General features: G+C 47.5%; 1 pseudogene; it reads left to right on the forward strand.

Moving 5' to 3' along the window:
• Positions 1-436: 436 nt before the first annotated feature.
• On the forward strand, positions 437-3,028 carry LOC113199013 (C2 domain-containing protein 2 pseudogene; annotated as a pseudogene).
• The last annotated feature ends 2,180 nt before the right edge of the window (positions 3,029-5,208 follow it).

Here is a 5,208-nt window from a genome sequence, read left to right on the forward strand (position 1 = left end):
TTTCTCCAGAATATGGCTTTGTTATCTTTGTCAAGATTCAGATGGCTGTAGTTGTGTGGGTTCATTTCTGTGCCATCTATTCCACTTAACTGGTCTACATGTGTGCATTTATGCTAGGACCATGCCATTTTTGTTACTATGGCTTGGGAGTATATTTTGAAATTCATTATTGTGAAGTCTCCAGCATTTCTCTCTTTTACAGGATTGTTTTTGCTATTCAGGGTCTTTTGTTCGTCCATTTGAGGATTTTTTTTTGTAGTTCTGTAAAGAATGTTGTTAGTTTGATGATGCTTTCATTGAATCTCTGCAATGAATGATTAATAGCAATGATATTTCAGAAAGTTCAATTTATAAAACAATGAAGAGAAACATGCTAATCAGGCCCTCTGGCTGCAAGGTCTGTTCCTGTGTTCCTTTTTCCCAGATGTGTCAGACCATGGCCACTTGGCTCCAGCCAGGTATCTGCTTCCTGTTCACCCTGTGTGGCCTCAGGATTCCAGACTCCACACCTCACCAGGCTTGGGACCGCTTCACCCCATGCAGCTCCTGCCAGTCCATCAATGGATATCCTGAGCTTGTAGCTGGAGGACTCTGTGTCCTGGCACGGGGGCTGCTCCAGGAAGTTGGGGCAAGGTGGCTGGGTATTCACCAGCATAGCCAGCTGGGCTGGTGGCATGGTGAGGTTCAGTGGTTTGTGTTGATTTGGCTCTTCATAGAGGCCACGGTGGACGTGTAACTGACAGCGGGGGGCACTGGCCAGGGCAGACCCCTGCCGCAGTGGTGGGCAAACTTGGAAAAGGAGCAGTGCCTGGGGTCCTATGCTCTGCTTTCTTGGATCCTGAGGCTGAAGAGCTGGAGGGACCAGCGGCAGGCAGGCTGGGTGATCACCCTGAACCATGAGGCCAAAAGGAGAAGGGGCCCCCTGCAGCTCTCCTTCCAGCAGGATCAGTGGCCTCAGCTCTAGGAGCTGGCAGTTGGAAAAGTCACCATTGTGGTTCAGTCAGCCCAGAAGGTGGTGGCCTGTCACGTGGTGGGCAAGACCCTTCAGTTCCTGGTCAGCGCAGTGCCCTCAGTGCTGGGCTTGGGATATCAGCTGTGTGACATGCAGCTCTCCCTGGTTCACCTACAGCTGGAGCTACACATGAAAGAAGAGAGAGAGAAGACATCCAGATCAGGTGGTCCTACATCCAATGCCAGAAGTAACCATCAAGGTCCAGCCTGGAGCACCAGGGGAAGGTCCAGTGGTGAGACAAATGCTGTGTCTGAAACCCTCTAGGGTGTTTTGAAGCACCTGGTGCGCTCTGCCTCTCTGTCACTGATTCTGAGCACCTAGCCCAGGGACATGAAAGAAGCTCAGAACCTGTAGTGCACTGCATCTACTGCTCAGGAATCCTGTCCTCCTAAACCTCCTAGGGCCCATGAACTAAAACCACTGGTGAAGAACATCCATGCCTTGCTGCCAAATGATCCTGGTGCTTCAGATAGTACGACCCATGTGCATTGCCCAGCTGAATGATCCTACCCAGAGGCTCACCAGCACCCCAGCCAAGAACTCACCTCACTCGGGAGGAAGAGTTCACCTTCAAGCTGAACACCTAGTCCAGGGAGTTACACCTGCAGATTACAGAGGGCAGGCAGTCCTCTGAAGGTCTGCTGGCCATGACCACTGTCTCTCTGGCCCTGTCAAAGCAGCAGCCTTCCAGATCTGTGGGCCCACCCTCAGCAGCTCAGCACAGGGCTCTGTCACTGCAGTTCCCTGACATGGAAGCCAGTGAAGTGAAATCCTCGCAAACTCCTTTCCCTGATGCTGCTGCCAAGAGAAACGGACTGACAGAGATGCCGTGTGGGACCTTGGTCACTTCTGTCACTGCCATGAAGACCAAGCCTTACTGTGACATGGGATGTCTTGGCTGATCTGAGTCTCCTCTGAAGATGCCCATCCAGTGAAGGTCAAGGAGGACAACTCCACCCAGTCCAGGTGGTGCTTCTGACAGCAGTACATGCTCTTCTTCTGATACAGAACTGCTGCTGGTGTTGAACGGCTTCCATCAGGTCGCTGAAGTTGCCATCCGGGAGCCACTAAGTCTTCAAAGCTGAAACTCAACTCTCCTCAGAAGAAGAGCACTAACGTCATTTCAGGGGTCTCCAAGACCTCCCTCTCTGAGGACCACAACGCTGCCCTGAGGCAGGACTATGCATCCTCCATGGACAGCTCCCACCAGGACACACCATCTGGCCCCCCAGAGACAGCCTTGACCTCTGTCCCACTGGTAGAAGATGAGCCATCCCAGGCCCCAGATCACCGGAGCCCCAGGAGAAGGAACTGGACTCCTGGGACTTGGAGAAGGGTCCCCTGGAGGCAGCATTGGGTGGCCCAGCCCTGCTTGAGCTTGGTGGGGACAAGCTCTCTGAGAGCTCCCGGAGTGTCTTAGAGCCAGGAGCCGCCAAGAAGCCAAGGAGGAGTTTTAAGGAGGGGTGCCAAGCTGGTTTTCCACCGATGGCACCTGAGAAAGACCCCAGCATGAGCCAGTCACACAAAGACTTCATGTTCCTGGCCCAACAGGAGCGTGCATGAAAGAAGGGGTCGACCCTCCCTCTGCCGCTGAAGAAGAAGCTGCTGTGCAGGCACGGGGGCAAGACTGCCATGAGCTCCATGAACCAGGCCCCCTTGGAGCCCTGCACAAAGGCTCCTGCCTCTTCCCTGCAGCTGGAGGACGGGCTCCTGAGAGGCGCCCTCAGCAGGAGAGAGCAGGACTGCCAGCCACGCCACAGGCCCACTCCTCCAGCCTGGTTTCCCCAACAGTCTAGTGAGTCTCCAGCTGTAGGCTTCTCCCAAAGAGAACTGACAATGCCCAGTTTGCCACCAGAATCCCAGTGGGACCTGCTGCCCCCACCTAAGCATCCAGGTAACAGGGCAAGAGTTCCTTGCAAGAGAAATACCACGCTCAGAGGGGCCTGGGAGGGAAGCTGGGGATTTGATCTGACCCACACAACCCTCCAGCAGGGTGTGTTTGGGGCCTATGCCTGAGCCCTGTCATGGGGAGGTCTGCCCCTCAGGCTGTCACTGAACAGAACTGATGGGTTACCTCTCCTAACTTGGTGCTTAGAATTATAAAGTACACCTGGCCCCAAAGAAGATGGTACATGGGCAGGATTTTTGATAAAGAAATTATGATAGCAACTGAAATGTTTTGACAAATATAAGAAGGCAATTTACTTTGCCCTTAGCCATAGAACTTGAAAACTTTTGCAGGGACTAAGTATGTCCTGTGCATATTATACTGCAAGTTTTCCCATGGTTACTTGGACGCTGCTTGCCAGTGGAGATAACTTAAATACTGATGTGGTTCTCACATCTTCCTCTGCCATGTTAGAAGCTCAGAATGCCAGTAGAACAGTTGATGTGCAAATTTCCTCTCCATCCTGTACACTTACTAGACTAGAGTGGGCACCTGACCCAGGAAGTTGGGAGCAATAAGTAACGGCACATAGAACATGGTACACACACACACACACACACACACACACACACACACACACGGTTTCGCCAAATATTCCTTACCACCCAAACAAAGTACTTTTTGGGTACTAGAAGAAATTATTTTATGTCTCAGGTGTCCATTTTAGGAATGGGAATTCAATAACAAATGGTTCAAACATGGGAAAATCTTTTTAGGGGCTCTTCATATTTCTGTTGTGAACTGTGCTCCTGACCACATTTTGTGGGTCCTTGTTTTGATTTCTAGTGGGAAAAATGATAAGCTGGGCACACACTTTTAAACTCCTGTGTACCTAGCAAATGGCTTCCTCATCATTATGCCTATACCTTGAGTCATTCAGGTTCCATGTTGCTCTGCTCTTCTTGGAATATGTAATGTCAGCACACATGCTTGTTGTAGAGTGATTGTCACTAGAGTGACAAGTTTTGAATCTTTAATGAGATTGGTGTTCTTCCAGTAAGATTGGAAAGGCTGATGTGACCCTGACCTCCAGCAGATGGGCCAGGGGGTGCGTGCCTTCTGGGGGCTTCATTAGTCCTTCAGCATGTATTTCAGGGGAATAGAGCCATCGAGGAGCAAGGCCCTTTGGGAGAGCCAAAACCCAAGGACTTTTTCCCCCTGTTTTTCAGGAAGATATCCAAAAACTACACTGGAAATTTCACTTTCAAATGCACATGAAAAAATTCTTAAGTGTTCCAGGAATTATCAAGTGACCTTAAAATGGCTTTTTAACCATGATTTGTTTTTAAAGATCGCAATTGAATGTTAACCATTGTAAAGTTCCAAACACATTAATAGCAAATTACTCCACACCCTCCTCTCAAAAAAGAATGAAGAACATGTAATAAAAATACTGTACTGATAAAGAATTTTCTGTACTGACTTTCATTGGGTTTTAGGGAAAGTTATCACCAAAAGCTAGTTTACCATATTTTCTATAATTTAACTAATAGCAATAGTAATCACACTGTATGACCTACATGGAATAGAAATTTATAAAGAATTCATTTGACTTTGACTCAGTCATTGAAGTGGTGGTTTCCTGTGTTAGAAATGTGTTCATTCACTGGTAACTAAGAGGACATTTCATCATTTTCCACAGTGTCCTTGAATCTTGCCATAATTCCTTTCTAAGGATATTACTAAGTCACAAAATAAACCTTATGAGATGAATTTAAGAAGCACAAAAGGGAGTTGTAGTATTACCTCCCACACTGGGAGACCATTAGTATAACATTATAGCTTATTAATTGTGTTCATTTAGGGGGCTGGGGATGTGGCTCAAGCAGTAGCGCACTCGCCTGGCATGCGTGCGGCCCGGGTTCGATCCTCAGCACCACATACAAACAAAGATGTTGTGTCCGCCGAGAACTAAAAAATAAATAAATATTAATTGTGTTCATTTAGCTAATTAAATTCAGACTCTGCTTTAGTCTAGTTGTATTGTGAAACAGACACAAAAGCTTCTCCTGATTCAAGCCTTTTTTTCCCACTGAGTTTATGTGCATAGAACAGCAGCTGTGACACATAATAATCACTCAATAAAAAAGCTATTATTGTTATTGTCATTTGCTATTATAATAACTACTGATTATTTTGGCATATTCTATATAAATACCCAGGATTTTGTGTTCAAAAAAGTCATAAGCAATATTGAGTTGATGTTAATTATAATATAGATGATATCTGGCAGATAAACTATGTAACT

This window comes from Urocitellus parryii, chromosome 13 (assembly GCF_045843805.1).
Source record: "Urocitellus parryii isolate mUroPar1 chromosome 13, mUroPar1.hap1, whole genome shotgun sequence".
Lineage (NCBI taxonomy): Eukaryota > Metazoa > Chordata > Mammalia > Rodentia > Sciuridae > Urocitellus > Urocitellus parryii.